Raw genomic sequence first — 19952 nt, forward strand, 5'->3', positions numbered from 1 at the left:
AAGGGAGATACCGTGATCAAGAAGGCGGTTCACCCAGGGCGAGGCTCGCCATTGCACTCCAGGTCGTGCTGACCCCTGCGAATTCCCCAAATGTGGGAATCTCGACTGCATAATTTCTGGTAGTGGGGGACTGCGTTCGCGCTCTCCCCTGATGATGTGTAGACTGTAAATCTTACTCCTGCAACGCTTTCAGTAGACCGCCTGGGACACACACGCACAGAGCGAGAGAGAGACAGAAGGATGAGCTGGATAAAAACAGGATATAGTGGTTTAGCTTTCCCTTCGCACATATCCCAGCTGACGTTCTGGGACCAAACCACGAGTGAGAGTGAGGGTGTGGAGACGGGACACATATTGTCCAAGCCTTTGCGAGTATCGCTTCTCGGCCTTTTGGCTAAGATCAAGTGTAGTATCTGTTCTTATCAGTTTAATATCTGATACGTCCTCTATCCGAGGACCATATATTAAGTTGATTTTTGGGTTTGGGAGATGGAGCAAGGGCTTGCTCTCTCCACTCCACGCATCGACCTGGTATTGCAGTACCTCCGGGAGCAGTGCACTCCTCTACACGTGTCAACAAACAAGAACGGCTTGGTAAGCTCTGGAAGAAAAAGCGGATGCGCTCGCCTCGTAGGACTTCTTCAGTGGCTGTATCTTTACACAGAGTTTCTTGGCCGGTTACCCTGATTATCCAGCCAATGGAAACAAAAGCACGCCATATCTTTATTGTCTACCTCCTCACCAGTAAACAACCACCTATGACACAATTTGAGAACTAGGCTCGCCATCTTCATCTCGTTCAAATACGGAATAGAAACCGACCGGAGTTCCGGACAACAGCAGCGTAGCAGATGGCTACACGCACCTGTATGACCTGGCTTTGCTAAGGCGTAGATTGTCAGCACCATCAGTCTGCACGGTGTGTCAGGGACAGACTCCCCCGCCTGCGACTTGTGCCACTCATACTTACCTGGCAGGGGAAATACCGTGATCAAGAAGGCGGTTCACCCAGGGCGAGGCTCTGCCATTGCACTCCAGGTCGTGCTGACCTCTGCGAATTCCCCAAATGTGGGAATCTCGACTGCATAATTTCTGGTAGTGGGGGACTGCGTTCGCGCTCTCCCCTGATAATGTGTAGACTGTAAATCTTACTCCTGCAACGCTTTCAGTAGACCGCCTGGGACACACACGCACAGAGCGAGAGAGACAGAAGGATGAGCTGGATAAAAACAGGATATAGTGGTTTAGCTTTCCCCGCGCACATATCCCAGCTGACGTTCTGGGACCAAACCACGAGTGAGAGTGAGGGTGTGGAGACGGGACACATATTGTCCAAGCCTTTGCGAGTATCGCTTCTCGGCCTTTTGGCTAAGATCAAGTGTAGTATCTGTTCTTATCAGTTTAATATCTGATACGTCCTCTATCCGAGGACCATATATTAAGTTTATTTTTTGGGTTTGGGAGATGGAGCAAGGGCTTGCTCTCTCCACTCCACGCATCGACCTGGTATTGCAGTACCTCCGGGAGCGGTGCACTCCTCTACACGTGTCAACAAACAAGAACGGCTTGGTAAGCTCTGCGTACAACTTGGCTGACTCTGGAAGAAGAAGCCGGATGCGCTCGCCTCGTAGGACTTCTTCAGTGGCTGTATCTTTACACAGAGTTTCTTGGTCTTGTGGCGGGGCGGTAGGGCTAATAAATTGTACTTAGTTATTTTACACTGAAATCAGTATACTTGTTGCCAGACAACGCCACCTCAGGTACTCACCCTAAGGACATTACTATTACCAGATCTTCGGTTTTACACAATACAGGTCCGTTGCCGGCAAGCAAGAGACGTGGCCATGAATTAGTCACAATAATATTTTATTAATACAAAGGATCCAAACAAAAGAAATGCAAAAACAAAAGTCAGAACACGTGAAAAGAGCACACCCGTGAACGACCCACATCCCTGGAAACGGCACAGCAGACAGGAGGATCTCCTACGATCACCCCACAACACTACAGGGCCGTCAAGCCCCTGAAACAAAAAGAAAAAGCACCAAAAAATAATCAAAGCAAATATACAAAGTTAAAATATCACCAGATGAAATGATAAAACTGCTAATACGAAATCAAATCGCCAGCATCAATTGAACACAATCGGAATTGAATGAAAAAACGAAATCCAAATTGTGAACCAGATAAAAAGGGGGTCACGAAACCCTCACTAATAAAAAAAGAGTGGACCTGGCAACCGAGAACGGGTACGGCTACGAGCCGCGGAAGGCTAACGAGACCAACCACAGGTGGCGACAAGGCCAATAGGACGGACGGCAGCAAGCACCGCAGCACGCCGTAGTCCAGCCAAACCCGAGCCGGTAAACAGCTGCACGGTACGACCGGAACTTGAAGCAGGACAAAGCAGCAGAGGTCCATGCAGACCGGAAGGAGCCAATTGGCGGTGATGGACTTGATCCTACTTAACACAAAAAGGAAATTAAATACCACGATCGCCTCCCCCCACAGGGAACAGGTTTAGACTCAGAAAGAACGAATACAAACCATTATTGAACAGACACATGTTCATAAGCAACCATTGAGACGTGGCAAGAGCAAGCGAGCCGCTAACCCAGCATATACCTGTGACCACACTACATTAAACTACTGATAACGAGAGATCCAGCACAACGAGAAAGATACCGCACCAGACAAGGAGCCACATGGAGCCAGAATCCACCCCTACCCACATCCCGCTTTGTCACAGCACAAAGTTCTATTCTCTTTTCAAGAGACATAGTTAAGCGCTCCCGCAAAATACAAAACAGCAAAAGCACGTACCGCGGCCTCCCCCGGAGTTACCTTTGAGCCACACAGACGACCCAGAAATTACGCCAGCGGAGACAGAGGCGGAGTCGTAGGAGGGGCCGCTCTTTTTATCCACGACCAACCCCATCATAATTGACTCCTGGCACTCTGGCCACGCCCATCCGCAATAATTATATGCTGCTACAGCCTGTATACCCTGATTATCCAGCAACAGTGAAACAAAAGCACCCATATCTTTAATTGTCTAACCTCCTCCCCAGTAAACAACCACCTATACACAATTTGAGACCTATGCGCCTCCCATCTTCATCTCGTTCAAATACGGAATAGAAACCGACCGGAAGTTCCGGACACCAGCCAGCGTAGCAGATGGCCTACACCACCTGTAGGACCTGGCTTTGCTAAAGGCGTAGATAGTCAGCACCATCAGTCTGCACGGTGTGTCCAGGGACAGACTCCCCGCCTGCGACTTGTGGCCATTCTCATACTTACCTGGCAGGGGAGATACCGTGATCAAAAAGGCTGTTCACCCACCAGTGCGAGGCTCTGCCATTGCACTCCAGGTCGTGCTGGACCCCTGCATATCCCGCCAAATGTGGGAATCTCGACTGCATAATTTCTGGCAGTGGGGGACTGCGATCGCGCGCTCATCCCCTGATGATGTGAAACTGAAAATCTTACTCCTGCAACGCTTTACCAGTAGACCGCCTGGACACACACGCACAGAGCGAGAGAGAGACAGAAGGGATGAGCTGGATAAAAACAGGATATAGTGGTTTAGCTTTCCCCGCGCACATAACCAGCTGACGTTCTGGACCAAACCACGAGTGAGCAGTGAGGGTGTGGAGACGGTGACAGCATATTGTCCAAGCCATTGCGAGGTATCTCGCATACTCGGGTGCCTTAGGCTAAGACTGCCATCTGCTCCTCAGGGTGGTGAAAGTGATTGTCTCTGTGAGCATAGCTTTACGCCAACGTTATTGGAGAACATCATTGCACAACTTTGTCTATTTAAAAAGGGGTTTATTTTCCCATCTGTTTATTACGAGCCTGCAACCTTACGGATAAAAGGTAGTTCATTTTCTTTGCGTGTTTTGCACACAAGGTAAGATTTGCATTAAATTATTGTTATTTATTGGTTTTAATATTTATTAAATCCCAGTTGTTTTGTTAGAAACATTTTATAGCTGTTTTTTTAGCAACCCAAGCTGGTGGTGCCTCCAAAAATGTCGGCCACTATCGCACTGACGGAGGCACCACAGTGTCCCCCGCCTTCTCTTCGAAGGAGGTTGATGGAAAACACGTGGTGGATGTCAAGACTTGACTTGCACAGGAATCTAAAATACAAAAGACCTTGAAGTTTAACCGCAGATGACCTCAACTGTATTCTGACCTTACCCTTTTAACAAGCAAGGGCTTTGACGTAAGCTCTGTTCAGCATTGTTTACTCCGTGACTTTTTGGATAAGGTCCGAAAATGTGAAATCCCAGTTCTCAGGCTTTTAATGTGGAGAAACTGACTGATAATACCTGAAAACGGTTTTTATTGTTAGAATGTTTTCAATGAAACAGTAAATGCTTAGACAATTGCTCAAGGCTGGGAAGATTTTTGCACTGATAAAGGCCTGGCTTTACCAAGGTTAAGGATGAGGACCTCCACTGGATCTGTGCCTGGGGTACCCATTCAACAATGGCAGGACCCCCAGGGCGTCCCGGTCCTGAAACATCTACCATCAATGATATCTTCTTGGTGAAAACAGGGGCTATATCCACTACCAGGGACAGCCCAAGCTCTGCCGTGCAAGTGTGGGGTGAGCATGGGCACCTGTAGAGCATGTGATAAAAAATCTTTTTTGTGTGAAATGTAAGAAATTGGTCACACCTTTTGAGGAGTGCACCAATGGGCAGAAAGTGCAATCTCTGTGGAAGAGGGAACCACCTGTCAGAGATTGCCCAAAATCCTATTGCCAACAAGTTGAAACTGACAAAACAAAGGACATGGAACAAAAAGTGGCGAATATGAGATAGACGGTGACCATAGCCGATTGAATGGGCGTACCGAATTTTCAAATCTCCCGCCAAAACCCGTCATTGGTGGAGATGTGGGAAGAAGTGGAGGGCATGGTCCCACCCCCACCGACTAGCACTAAACAGCGGAGATGGGTCAGGTGGAGGGTGGACCCACGGATGACATGACTAATCAAGAAATCCAAGAAGACCCCCCCACTCCCTAATCCCCACCAACTCATAGGCTATGCATACAGAATTGGACCTCTGCGATCACTAGACACCTCAGCCAGAGAAGAGGGGCAGGGGGTTGAGACCGCATCAGAAGATTCTTCTGAATATTCTTCTGGTGGGTCAAGAAACTTCCCGTCCGATTCACCCCAATGAGGTCTCTTTTTTTAAATCTTGCTTACAAACAACCCCGAAAGAACACAAAGCTAAACGCAACATTGCAGCAACGGCCCCCCACCTAGAACTCGACGGGGGAATGGGGCTCAACCACTTCACACTCAGTCTGTTGGAAGAGAAGGAGGAGCACCATTCACCAAGAAATTAACTAACACTGTGATTTAGTTCAAAACCACTCGTCATAACATTTTAGCATTTCAATATGTCAACCCTTTTTATTTTCACAATACTCATGGGCAATTACCTACTCAACCATAAATGTGAGAAGACTGTAAGTCGAGAGTTTAAGAGCAACCAGAGTGTTTTATCATTTCTTAGTTCTTTACAGGTCAGATGTGTTTTTAATTACAGAAAGTTGGCATACCGTATTTTTAAACACATTAACACAACAATGGTTGGCAAAAGGGTCAGGGAAATCAATAATGAGATGGAGCGGTCCAATTTCAACAGAAATGAATGGAGTGGCCATTTTTAATCAGACAATCCTCACATTCCTGGTGAAGGGGCAAGGCAACCGTGGGAGAAAGACGGTAGGGCGGCTTTTAGCACATTTGACTTTTATGGGACAGGATTTTAACCTTCTTAATATATTAGGGTTTTTAATGAAAGAAATGACGGTATGACCGTTTGAAGACATTGCAGCCCACATTTCTTGGTCGAAAACCATTGATTTTAAGGGGTGATTTTTAAAACTGCATTTTAAGCAAAGGGGATAGAAAGGCGCCAGGAGACGATTTTAAAACGGACAAGACTTCGGTTTTATTAAAGAACGATGTGTGACGAATTTTTAAACAACAAGGACAGTTTTAAAATCATGCCATCCAAGAGAGGAGGGCTTCACCTGGTTCAGTGAGAGACGGCGCAGAGCCACTCGCAGTAGATTATTTGTTCACCCCAGGACTGTGCACCCAACGGATGCTACAATTGACACCTGTCTTCTTTTCCTGTCACCACATCTATCATGCACAATAAACACTCACTTTGGGGTGCGACAATCCAGGAAGAGGTTCTGTGGAAACTCCAATGCTCCCAATCCTAGAAGACAAAGACCCATAGTTAGTCGGTATACAGGGAGCAATATAGAGAGTGGCAAGAACCTTCAGACTTATACACTCACGAGCACACTGTTGGGAAATGGTTAAAGGGAGGACCCAGACTTTTTTAGACTAGCAGGGAAAAGAAAAAAGTACAAAGACAACAGATGCATGATGGTACTGTTTGCGCAAAAACGACTTCAACGGTAGTTTTGAATTAAAATACACATGGGTTCAATTTTAATGATGAATATAAAGCAAGTGAAAGAACAGAAAATGTCAAATTTGGCCGAAAAAGCCAAAGTAAAAGGAAATATTCATCGAAGTAAAGAACAAAAATATAGAAGAAAGGAGAAAAAATGTAGGAAGATACTTTTTTAAAAAAATAAATGAACAAGGGAGGAATGTCCTAAAACTGAGGGGCGGATGGAGCCTGCAAGCACATCAGATGGGCCAGCAGGTTTGTCACAAATTCTATTATAAATCTATACAAGGAAAAAGCTTTTGATAATGATCCAATACTGAAGTTTTAGATTTTATTGACCGGACAGTTACAGAAGTGTGATTTTTAACCCAAGATTTTACCCTTGAAGAGTTAAACCAGGCTATCTTGAGTTTTAAGAGAGGGAAGTCCCCAGGCCCTGACGGACTTGGCCCTGTGAATTTTATCAACGTTCTGACATTTTAGTAACCCTGACCTGTCTTTTGTTTTTAAAGACTTTAGAACCGGCTGGACCATTTACCTTGACAGTGTTAGAGTAGGGGCAGTGACGACTCCTCCACAAAGACAAAGACAAAACGGACCTGAAGAAACTGGAGACCAATCACGCTCTTAAAACTCTGACTTAAACTTTTAATCAAACTTTTTAGCGACAAAAAAACGGATGAGCATGGTATTAGAGCTAGATTCACACCAACCGATCAAGTCTGTCCATACCGGGTAGGAGTATCACAGACGGAGGCCTGGTACTGAATCACCGAGACAACCACCATCAGTTACGCGAGAGACAGAAACATTCGGCAGAATTCCTAAATTTAGACTTTTGAGAAAGCCATTGAATCGAGAACCGCACCATTACCTTTTTAAGGTACTGCAAAAAAGGGCTTCCCAGAGAAGGTTTATAAACGTGGGTGGGACTGTTTTGTACCGGGGGCTTATCAGCAAGATTTCTAGTTAATGGGCATCTTACAAAAGCAGTCGATATTAAACTCGTGTCCGACAGGGCTGTCCGTTATCATCCATGCCCCTCCACTATTTGGGTTTGTATAGAACCATTGGCACAGATCGTTGAGAGGGACAAAGAATCAATGGAGTGGGAATACGGAAGCGGGGACTCACCACCAATGCATTTTTGTACCTGGACGAACATAAACCATTTATGCACAGACCCTTTTATCTGAGAACAGGTCTCAGACTTGACAGACTGGATTGGACAAGCCTCTTGCTCAAGACTGAACAGAGAAAAAACTCAAGCCCAATTTACGGAGCAAGGACCAACAGAGAAAACAGGACCGATGTGACTCAGACACAGGAAAAAACCCGAAATTATTGGGTGATACAATTTGACAGGGAGAGGGCGGGAATGCAAATTGGAACAGAACGTAGGTAGGGAAAGTTAGACAATGACTAGGATTTTGGGGACTTAGAGGACTGACATAAGAAGGTAATGTTATTAAAAAATCAATAAATGCTGTGATTTTAAACACCCTTACTTTTACTAATCAGATTTCTGTTTTAATTAAATTTTAACCCGCCTCAGAAATGTGCTTTAAATCCTAGATCGGGCCCATTATTTACTTCATATGGGTATCAAAATGGAGAAGACTGATGAGACAACCAAATGAAGAAACAAAAAGGGAAAAAGGAGGCAAGGGAGAGTACCTGACTTAACGCAAAGTAACTCGAAGCAGAAACACTTTCACCTCCATATTGCCAATGCCACAGACCCATCCAGGAATCCTCAAGACACACGGCGATGACAAGATTCTGGATGGGGACCTACCTCATAAACGAAAATTACTACCCAAAGACTTAAGAACACCCTTATGGGTCTATTAACCTACCACCTGCATATGCTTTTATTCAAATGTTTTAAGCATTTTAACCTAGAGTTGAAGAACTACCGCTTTTTCTGTAACCAAACGCCATGGTCATCCTCTTTTGTGCAGGAACGAGAGCCAGTGAATCCACTGCGCGGCTAGCACTCGGGCGAGCCCTCCACAGTTTGGCGCAATGTAAACCATCCCGCTCTCCCAAACAGACACCGGGACCTGTCAAGGATGGTGGCACATGAGATCCTCCCGGTCAGGTCCTCATTCACTCCCGGGGCATTGCAAGAAACTCACCAGCCCCCGACCGGGTTGTGGCGCACCTGAGACGTGCTCGGCACTTTGCTCTGGGAGTGCATCTCTGCCGAAGACCCTGTGGGCAATGCTGGCCCTCCTTAAATTATCCCGTACTTGCCAGCAAAGGTATGTCCTATAAACTCGCCCAGCTGGGTGCAGTATGGGGTGAGCCATGACAATAAATCACAGAGTAAAGAAATTTGCCAGCAGTGTCCTCGCCCTAGGCCTCCATCAAAGACGCCAAGTGGACCGCCAGAAACTTGCTGGAAAGAAGGCACCAATGCATAATCCCCCCCCCGTGGCTGTGATCCGGACATGGCTGCAGCAACGGCCAAATCTGCCGAGTTTGCAGGCGGCAAGCCAAGGACACAGACACAAAGAATAATCGCCTAAGTGCCTATTCGGAAGAAGAGCCAAGTCACACGGAAAAGGTCAAAAGCAGCGGCGGCGGCCTGGCCCACCGGGAGTGGAAGGTGGGAAGGAGCACAACAGGGTGGGGATCTCCTCTGTGCACCAGGACAGATACCGAGAGACCCTCCTGTTTCGGGGACGAAATGAGAGTAGACCTTATATAAGGACTCCACTCCGCTTCTGTACAAAAGAAGAATCTACACAAAATGTTAAAAAACATATTTTAATGTTATCCTTAACTGAAAAAAAATGCAATGTGTGTGTGATGTGAACCGATGATGACTAAAAGCTTTTTGTTATCACTAATAATTAATATTAATAAAAAAAAAAAAAAAAAAAAAAAAAGTCTGTTCTTATCAGTTTAAATATCTGATACGTCCTCTAATCCGAGGCCATATATTAAGCTGATATATTGGGTTTGGGAGATGAGCAAACAAGGGCATGCTCTCTCCACTACCCACGCACGACCTGGATTGGCAGTACCCCGGGAGCGGTGCACTCCTCTACCACTTGTCAACAAACAAGAACGGCTTTGGTAAGCTCTGCGTACAACTTGGCTGACTCCTGAAAATAAGCCGGATGGGCGCTCTGCCTCTTGTACAATCTCTTCAGTGGCTGTATCTTTTACACAGAGTTTCTTGGTCTTTGTGGCGGGGCGGTAGGGCTAATAAATTGTACATATTTTGTTTTCACTGAAATCAGTATACTTGTATGCCCCAGACAACGCCACCTCAGGTACTCACCCTGAAGGACAATACAATTACCAGAATCTTCGTTTTTACACAATACAGGTCCAATTGCCGGTCTAGCAAGAGACGTGGCCCATGAAATTAAAGTCATCAATATATTATTTATATTACAAAGGAACCAAACAAAGAAAATGCAAAAACCAAAGTCAGACACACGTGCAAAGAGCACACCCGATGAACGACCCACATCCCAGGAACCGGCACATCAACGGGAGGATCTCCTACGATCACCCACGACCACTACCAGGCCGTCAGCCCCTGAAACAAAAAGAAAAGCCACAAAAAATAATCAGCAAAATAACAAAGTTAAAATTATCACCAGATGAAATGAAAAAACTGCCAATAAAAAATCAAATCCGCCAGCAACAAATTTGAACACAATCGAATTGACTGAAACAACGAAATCCAAAAGTTTGAACCAATAAAGGGGTCAGAAACCTCCTCACTAAAAAAAGAGCGGTACCGCTGCAAACACGAGAACGGTGCTGCTACTAGCCCGCGGCGAAGGCGAACGAACCCAACCACAGTGGGCGAACAAGCGCCATAGGAACGGACGGGGCAGCAAATCACCGCAGATCCACGCCGGGGGGGAGCCAGCCAGAAAACCCGAGCCGGAAACAGCTGCACGGACGGACATGAACTTGAAGCAGGACAAAGCAGCAGAGGTCATGCAGACGGAAGGAGCCAATGGGAGTGATGGACTTGAACCTAACTTAAACACAAAAGGAAATTATATACCCGATCGCTCCCCCCACCAGGAACAGGTAAAACTCAGAAAGAACGAAATACATACCTTATGGTACAGCACCTGTTTCATGCAACCAGTGAGAACGAGGCCAAGAGCAGCGAGCCGCTACCCAATCCATTTACCTGTGACCACACTACATTAAACAACTGATAACGAGAGATTCCAGCACAACGAGAAAAGGATACCACCAGACAAGGAGACCACATTGAGCCAGAATCCCACCCACGAGCCCCCCTTTGTCACAGCACAATAGAGCTATTCTCACTTTTCAAGAGAAATGTTAAGGCCTCACGCAAATACAAAACAGGCAAAAACGTACGTCGGCCCCCAGGAGTTACCTTGTTGCAGCCACACAGGACGTCCCAGAAATTACGCCAGCGGAGACAGAGGGAGGATGCGTAGGAGGGGCCGCTCTTTTATCCACGACACCCATCATAATGACTCCTGGCCACGCCCAGCCCGCATAATTAAAAGCTGCCTAACAAAGCCGGTTACCCTTATTATCCAGACCAACGGAAACAAAAGCACGCTCCATATCTTTATTTGTCCCTACCCTCCTCACCAGTTAAACAACCACCTATGACACAATTTGAGAACGAGGCTCGCCATCTTCATCGCGTTCAAAAACGGAATAGAAAACACCGCCTCGGAGTTCCGGACAACAGCAGCGTAGCAGATGCAACACGCACCTGATGACCTGGCATTGCTAATGCTTAGATTGGACATCACCAACCGTCTGCACGGTGTGACAGACAGACACGTTCCCCCGCCCAGCGACATGTGCCAACCCACGCCATTTTTCTGGTAGTGGGGGGACTGCGTGCGCGCTCTCGCACTCTCCCCTTCTCTCGTCCCATGATAAAGTGTTAGACGTAAATCTTACACCTTCAACGCTTTCAAGTAGACCGCCTGGACACACACGCACAGAGCGAGAGAGATAACAGAAGGATAGCTGTATAAAAACAGGATATAGTGGTTAAGCTTTCCCCGCGCCACATATCCCATCAGACGTTCTGGGACCAAACACGAGTAGAGTGATGGTGTGGAGACGGGACACATAATGTCCAAGCCTTCAGCGAGTATCGCTTCTCCTACCTTTTGGCTAAGACTGGATCAGCTCCTCAGGGTGGAGACAGTGATTGACTCTGTGACATAGCTTTACCGACACCGCCAACGTTTTGGAGAACATCATTGCACAACTTTGTCTATTATAAGGGTTCATCTGTTTATTACAGCTGCATCCCATACGGATAAAGTTAGTTTCATTCTTTGCCGTGTTTGCACACAGATGTACTTTTTGCATTAATTTATTGTTATTTATTGGGTTTTTAAATTGTTTTAATCCAGTTTTTGTATAGAAACAATTTATAGCTGTTTTATTTTTTAGCACCCAAGTGGTGGAGCCTCCAAAAAAGTCGGCCAACTATGCCCGGCACACGGAGGCCCCACAGTGTCCGCTCTCTTACGCAGGAGGTTGAGGAAAACACGTGGGATTTCAAGACTTGACTTCATCACGGAATCAAATACAAAAGACCTTGGAAGGTATTACCGCAGATGACCTCAACGTATTCTGACCTTACCCTTTTAACAAGGCTTTTTGACGTAGAGCTTACTGTTCAGCATTGTTACTCACGTGGACATTTGGAAAAGGTCGAAATGTGAAATCCCAGTTCTTTCTTTCTCAGGGCTTTTAAATGTGTAGAAACTGACTTGATAATAGCCTGAAAACGGTTATTGTTAGAATGTTCAATGAAACATAAATGCTGAGGGACATTTGCTCATAGGTCTGGGAAAGATGTTGCCAAGCACTGTTAAAGGCCAGCTAACCAAGGTAAAGGAGAGGACGCATCTGGAACTGTGCCGGAGGGTACCCATTCAACAATGGCAGGACCCCCAGGGCTTCCCAGGCCAGAAAACAACTATCCATCAATGATAGATCTTGGTGAAACAGGGGCTAAAACTCCACTACCAGGGACAGCCCAAGCTCTGCCGCAAGTGTGGTGAGCATGGGCCCCTGGTAGAGGCATGTGATAAAATCGTTTGTGGGAAATGTATAGAAATTGGGCACACATTGAGGATGCACCAATGGCAGAAAGTGCAATCTCGGTGGAGAAGGGAGAACCACCTGTTCAGAGAAGCCCAAAAATCTTTTGCCAACAAGTTGAAACGACAAAACAAAAGGACATGGTACAAAATGGCGGAATGAGAGAGACGTTACAGAGCTGATTGACGGGTCGGATCCGGAAATTTCAAATCTCCCGCCAAAACCCGTATTTAGGTGGAGAATGTGGAAGACGGTGAAGGGGCATGGTCCACCCCCACCGACTAGCACGAAACAGAGGAGATTGGGTCAGCGGTGGAGGGTGGAACCCACTGGTGGACAATGACAAACAAGAAAGCCAAATGACCCCTCCCGATGCCCAACCCCTCTAAAGCTTGCATCAGAATTGTCCTCATGATTCACTTGAAAAACTCAGAGAAGAGGGGAAGGGTTGAGACCGCACAGAAGATACTCTGAAGATATCCTTTCTTGGTGGGTCAAGAATCTTCCCCTCCGATTCACCCAATGAGGTCTCTTTTTAAATATTGCACTACAATCAACGCCCGAAAGACACAAAGCTAAACCAACATTGCCAGCAACGGCCCCCACCTAGACGTCGACGGGAATGGGCTCAACCACTTTCACTCTCAGTCTGTGGAAATTGAAGGAGGAGCTTCCATTCTCAAAGAAAATTACTAACTCTGTGTTTTAGTTCAAAACCACGTCGTCAAACATTTAGTCCATATTTAAAATGTCCAAACCTGTTTATTTAACAATACTCATGGCAATTACCATCTCAACCATAAATGTGATAAGAGTAAAGACGAGCGTTAGAGCACAGAGTGTTTATCATTTCTATTTCTTTAAGTCAGATTTGTTTTTATTACAAGTAAATGTTGCATACCGATTTTTAAACATTACACACAATGGGAGGGCATATGACAGTGAAATCAAAATGGAGGGGGTCAAATTATCACAGAAATGAGGAGTAGGCCATTTTAAATCAACAATCCCACCATTCTGGTGAAGGGGCAGCACGGTGTGAAAGACGGTAGGGACTTATTAGCACATTTTTGACATTTATGAGACAGGATTTTAAAACCTTCTTAATATATATGATTTAAAGAAAGAAATGACAGGTATTACCTTTTTGAAGACTAGCATGTCCAACATGCTGGGTCGAACACCATTGATATTAAGGGGGTGATTTTAACTGCATTTTACGCAAAGGATAGAAGAGGAGCAGGAGACATTTTAAAAAACGGACAAGACGTTCGGTTTAATTAAAGTACGATGTGGACGATTTTTAAAACAACAGGACTGTTTTTAAAATCATGCATCCAAGATAGGAGGGCATCAACCTGGTTCAGTGGTGACGGCGCCAGAGCCTCTCGCAAAATTATATGTTCACCAGGACTGTGCACCCACGGATGCTACATAGAAACCTGTCCATCTTATCTGATCACCACATGCCTATCATGCACATTATCACTCACTATTTGGGGTGTGGACAAAACCAGGAAGAAGTCTGTGGAACTCAATCTGCTTCCCATCCTAGAATACAAAGACATAGTTATCGGTATAGGGAGCAAATATAGAGAGTGGCAGACCCTTCAGACTTATCCAACTCACGAGCACACTGGTGGGAAATGGTTAAAGGGAGGACCCAACTTTTTTAGACGAGCAGGGAAAAGAGAAAATACACAAAGAAAACAGATGCATGATGGGACAAGCAAAAACGACTTCAACGGTATTTTGAATTAAAATAAACATGGTTTCCAATTTTAATGATGAAATAAAGCAAGTGCAAAACAGAAATGTCAAAATTTTGTGCAGAAATCCAAAGAAAAGGAAGTATTCTTCGAAGTAAAGAACAAGAAATAGAAAGGGAGAAAAATGTACGCGATACATTTATAAAAAAATAAATGAACAAGGAGGGAATGTCTCTAAAACTGAGGGTGGCGGATGGTAGCCTGGTCAGCACTTCAGATGGTGCCCACAGGTTGTCATCAATTTCTATGAAAATCCTATACAAGGAAAAGCTGTTGAGAATGATAATAATGACTGAAGTTAGATTTTAAATTGACCGACCGTTACAGACAGTTTGATTATAACCCAAGAATTTAACCCACGAAGAGTATTAACACATGGCTATCTCTTGAGTTTTAAGAGAGGGAAGTCCCCAGGCCCTGACGGACTTCCCTGTGAATTTTATCAAACGATCAGGACATTTTAGTACCTGACATGCTTGTTTGTTTGTTAAAGACTTTGAACGGCTGACCTTTTACCTGACAGTTATAGAGTAGGGGCAGTGACACTACTCCTCCACAAGAGAAACAGACAAAACGGACCAGAAGAACTGGTAGACCAATTCACGCTCGTAAACTCTGACTGTAAACTTTTTAGCAAACTAGCGACAAACGGATGATCATGGTTTTTAGAGGACTTGATTCACCCCGGATCAAGTCAGTGCACATACCTGGGGAGAGGATCACTCACAGACGGCCTGGTACTGAACCGAGACACCAATACTGTTTACGCGAGAAGACAGAAACATTCGGCTAGTAGTCCTAAACTTTAGACATAGAGAAAGCCTTTGATCGAGTCTCGCACCAGTAGTACATTTTTAAGGGTACTGCAAAAAAATGGGCTCCCAGAGAGTTAATAAAACGGGGGATGGACGTTGTATCCGGGGGATTAGCAGCAGATTATCTAGTTAATGGGCACTACAAAAGCATCGTATTAACTGCGGTGTCCTCAGGGCTGTTCCGTTATCTGCCCTCCTCTATGTGGTTTGTATAGAACCATTGGCACAGATCTTGAAAGGACAAAAAGAACAATGGCGTGGGAATTCCGGGAAGCGGGGGAACTCCACCACCAGTGCATTTTGTTACATGGACGACATAAACATTTAATGCACTGACCAATTTATCTGTGAACCATGAACTCAAGACATGAACAGACTTGTTATGACAAGGGCCTCTGGCACAAGACGGAACAGAGTAAAAACAGCAAGCACAATTTTAACGGCGCCTTGACGCAGACAGAGAAAACAGGACATCGATGTTACTCAACACAGGAAAACCCGAAAATATTGGGTAAAAAATTTGAACAGGGAGGGAGGAGGGAATGCAAATTGGACAGACCGTTGAAGGGACAGTTTAGACAAAGACTAGGATTTGGGGACTAGAGGACTGACGATAGAAGGGAAGGTTTTAAATCATTAAAGATGTGATTTAACCCTTTACTTTTACTAATCAGTTCTGGTATTTTAAACCCCGCCTAGAAATGTGCATTTTAACTCTAGATCGTGCCATTTTTTACTTCATAAGGGATCAAAATGGGAAAGACTGATGGAGACAACCAATGAAGAAACAAAAGGAAAAAAGGAGGCAAGGGAGTACCTGACTTACGTCTGTTTTCTTCTCGGAAGCAGATACACTTCACTCCATATTGCAAATGGCAACAGACCCATCCATGAATCTCAAGACAGCGGCGATGACAAGATTCTGGCTTGGGGACCCTACACTCAGAATACTGGAAAAATCTACCCAAAGACTAAGAACAACCTGTTCTTTTAACCTACCACCATGCATATGCTTTTTATTCAAATTTTTTAAAGCATTTTAAGTTAAGGTGCAGAACAACAGCTTTTAAGAACCCTCGCCATGTCATCTCTTTTGTGCAGGAACGGTAGCCAGTGAATCCACTTGCGCGGCGCTTGCACTTCGGCGAGCCCTCCACAGTTGGCGCAATGTAAACCATCCCGCACTCCCAAACAGACTATCTTCCGGGACCTGTCATGGATGGTGGCACATGAAGATCCACCCGTCAGGTCCGTTCATTCACTGCCCCCCGGGGCAAACGGCAAGAAACTCAACCTGCCCCCAGACCCTGGTTGTGGCGCAAACCTGAGACAGTGAGCAGCACATGCACTGGGAGTGCAGCGCAGCCGAAGACCTGTGGCAATGGCTGGGCTCCTTAAATTCCCGTACTAGCCATCAAAGGGAGGTCCTTACAAGCCAGCTGGTGCTGTATGGGGTGACCATGACAATAAATCACAGAGTAACGGAAGAGTTTGCCAAGCAGTGGCAGAGCTCGCCCTATCCGCCATCAAAGACGCCATAATGGACCCGTCCAAACTGCTGGTAAGAAGGCACACGCAATGATCCCCCCTGTGGCAGTGATCCGGCATGCTGCCAGCAACGGCCAAAGCTGCCGGGCTGCAGGCCGCAAGCCAAGGACCCAGCCACAAAGAAGAATCGCCTCTGTGCCAATTCGGAAGAAGGAGCCAGAGTCACCTGGAAAAGTTCAGAGCAGCGGAGGCTGGCCCACACGGAGTGAAAGGTGGGAAGGAGCAACAGTGAGGGGAATTTCCTCTGTGCACCAGGACAGTGATACTGACCGAGAGACCTCATGTTTCGGGGACGAAATGAGTAGAACTTTTACTAAGGACTCACCTTCCGGCTCGCTTAAACAAAAGATAATAAACACAAAAAGGTTTTTTAAAAAACAATTTATTTATCTAACTAAAAAGAAAGCAAAGTTTGATTGAACTGAATGACTCAAAGCATATTGTATAAATAAATAATTTTAATTAAAAAAAAAAAAAAAATCAAATACGGAATAGAAACCGACCGGAGTTCCGGACAACAAGCCAGCGTAGCATATGCTTTACACGCACCTGTATGAACCTGGCTTTGCTAATGCGTAGATGTCCAGCACCACAGTCTGCACGGTGTGTCAGGGACAGACTCCCCGCCTGCGACTATTTCCACAACCAAACTTTACCGGCAGGGGAGATAACCGAGATCAAAAGGCGGTTCACCCCAGGGCGACGGCTCCGCCGCCAATGCACTCCAGGCGTGCTGACACCGCAGCGATTCCCCAAATGTGGGAATCTCGACTGCATAATTTCTGGTAGTGGGGGACTGCTTTCGCGCTCTCACCCTGATAATGTGGAGACTGTAAATCTTACTCCTGCAACGCTTTCCGTAGACCGCCTGAGGAACACACACGCACAGAAGCGAGAGAGAGACAGAAGGATGAGGCTGGATAAAAACAGGATCATAGTAGGATTAGCTTTCCCCGCGCACAAATCCCAGCTGACGTTCTGACCAAAACCACTAGTGAGAGTGAGTGTGTGGAGACGGAGGACACACCTATTTTCCAAGCCTTTGCGAGTAGTCGCTTCCTCTTTTCTCGCCTTTTTGGCTAGACTGCGATCGCTCCACAGGGTGGTGCAAGTGATTGTCCTCGTGTGACATAGCATTAGCCAACGTTTTGGTAGAACAATCATTGCACAACTTTGTCTTATAAAGGTTCATCTGTTTATCACAGCTGCACCATACGATAAAGTAGTTCATTTTCTTTCTGCGTCTTTTGCACACAAGGTAAGTTTTGCACTAATTTATTGTTATTTATTGGTTTATTGTTTTAATCCAGTTGTTTTTTAGAAACATTTTATAGCTGTTTTTTAGCACCCCCAGCTGGTGGTTGCCTCCAAAATGTCGGCCAGCAAGCCGCACACGGAGGCACCACAGAATCCGCTTCTCTTCTTCGAAGGAGTTGAAGAAAACACGTGGTGATGTCAAAGACTTGACTTCATCACGGAATCTAATACAAAAGACCTTGAAGATTACCGCAGACGGACCTCAACAGTATTCCTGACCTTACCCTTTAACAAGGGCTGTTGACCTGTAAGCTTGCTGGTTCAGCAATTGTACTCTTTGACTTTTGGATAAGGAACGAAAATGTGAAATCCCAGTTTCTCTTTCGGCTTTAATGTGTGAGAAACTGGCTGATAATAGCCTGAAAACGGTTAATGATAGAATGTACAATGAAACAGTAAATGCTGAGGACATTTGCTCATGGCTGGGAAGATTTTGCACTGTTAAAGGCCAGGCTACCAAGGTTAAGGATGAGGACGGCATCTGGAACTGTGCCTGGAGGGTACCCATTCAACAATGGCAGGACCCCCAGGGCTTCCAGGGCCTGAAACATCTACCATCAATGATAGTTCTTGGTGAAAACAGGGGCTATATCCACTACCAGGGACAGCCCAAGCTCTGCCGCAAGTGTGGTGAGCATGGGCACCTAGTAGAGGCATGTGATAAAATCGTTTGTGGGAAATGTAGAGAAATTGGGCACACCTTTGAGGAGTGCACCAATGGCAGAAAGTGCAATCTCTGTGGAGAGGGAGACCACCTGTTCAGAGATTGCCCAAAATCTTTTGCCAACAAGTTGAAACTGACAAAACAAAAAGATATGGTACAAAATGGCGGAAGGAGAGAGACGGTGACAGAGCTGATTGAAGGGGCGGAGCCGGAAATTTCAAATCTCCCGCCAAAAGCCGTCATTGGTGGAGATGTGGAAGAAGGGGAGGGGCATGGTCCACCCCCACCGACTAGCACTGAAACAGAGGCAATGGGTCAGGTGGAGGGTGGACCCACTGGTGGACATGACAATCAAGAAAGCCAAGATGAACCCCTCCCCGATGCCCAACCTTCTAAGAGGCTTGCATCAGAATTGTCCTCTGAGTCTCTTGAAAACTCAGAGAAGAGGGGAAGGGTTGAGACCGCATCAGAAGATTCTTCTGGTGGGTCAAGAATCTTCCCCTCCGATTCACCCAATGAGGTCTCTTTTTTAAATATTGCTCTACAATCAACCCCGAAAGACACAAAGCTAAACGCAACATTGCAGCAACGGCCCCCACCTAGACGTCGACGGGGGAATGGGGCTCAACCACTTCACTCTCAGTCTGTGGAAGTGAAGGAGGAGCTCCATTCACAAGAAATTAACTAACACTGTGTTTTAGTTCAAAACCACTCGTCATAACATTTTAGTCTTTTAAAATGTCAAACCTGTTTATTTTAACAATACTCATGGCAATTACCTTCTCAACCATAAATGTGAGAAGTGTAAAGTCGAGAGTTAGAGCACAGAGTGTTTTATCATTTCTTAGTTCTTTTAAGTCAGATGTGTTTTTATTACAAGAATGTTGCATACCGTTTTTTAAACATTACACACAATGGGAGGGCATATGGTCAGGGAAATCAATATGGAGTGGGTCAAATTATAACAGAAATGATGGAGTGGCCATTTTAATCAACAATCCTCACATTCTGGTGAAGGGCAGCACGGTGGTGAAAGACGGTAGGGCGCTTTTAGCACATTTGACTTTTATGGGACAGGATTTTAACCTTCTTAATATTTATGGTTTTAATGAAAGAAATGACAGGTATGACCTTTTGGAAGACTTGCAGTCCCACATGCTGGGTCGAAAACCATTGATTTTAGGGGGTGATTTTAACTGCATTTTAAGCAAAGGGGATAGAAGAGGAGCAGGAGACGATTTTAAAACGGACAAGACGTCGGTTTTATTAAAGACGATGTGTG

General features: G+C 45.6%; 5 non-coding genes and 4 pseudogenes across 5 annotated transcripts; all 9 read left to right on the forward strand.

Moving 5' to 3' along the window:
* LOC124996077 lies at positions 1–150 on the forward strand (annotated as a pseudogene).
* Positions 151–374: 224 nt separating this feature from the next.
* On the forward strand, positions 375–565 carry LOC124996086. The gene has a single exon (XR_007110803.1). It is a non-coding gene; the product is annotated as a U2 spliceosomal RNA (small nuclear RNA).
* A 397-nt stretch (positions 566–962) lies between these two features.
* LOC124996085 lies at positions 963–1127 on the forward strand. Its single transcript, XR_007110802.1, has one exon. It is a non-coding gene; the product is annotated as a U1 spliceosomal RNA (small nuclear RNA).
* A 221-nt stretch (positions 1128–1348) lies between these two features.
* LOC124996084 lies at positions 1349–1540 on the forward strand. The gene has a single exon (XR_007110801.1). It is a non-coding gene; the product is annotated as a U2 spliceosomal RNA (small nuclear RNA).
* A 1755-nt stretch (positions 1541–3295) lies between these two features.
* LOC124996079 lies at positions 3296–3467 on the forward strand. The gene has a single exon (XR_007110799.1). It is a non-coding gene; the product is annotated as a U1 spliceosomal RNA (small nuclear RNA).
* Positions 3468–5677: 2210 nt separating this feature from the next.
* Positions 5678–11991, forward strand: LOC124995998 (annotated as a pseudogene).
* Positions 9302–9520, forward strand: LOC124996098 (annotated as a pseudogene).
* Positions 11992–13335: 1344 nt separating the features above from the next.
* Positions 13336–18636, forward strand: LOC124995999 (annotated as a pseudogene).
* On the forward strand, positions 17337–17506 carry LOC124996081. Its single transcript, XR_007110800.1, has one exon. It is a non-coding gene; the product is annotated as a U1 spliceosomal RNA (small nuclear RNA).
* Positions 18637–19952: the final 1316 nt, after the last annotated feature.

This window comes from Mugil cephalus, chromosome 18 (assembly GCF_022458985.1).
Source record: "Mugil cephalus isolate CIBA_MC_2020 chromosome 18, CIBA_Mcephalus_1.1, whole genome shotgun sequence".
NCBI lineage: Eukaryota > Metazoa > Chordata > Actinopteri > Mugiliformes > Mugilidae > Mugil > Mugil cephalus.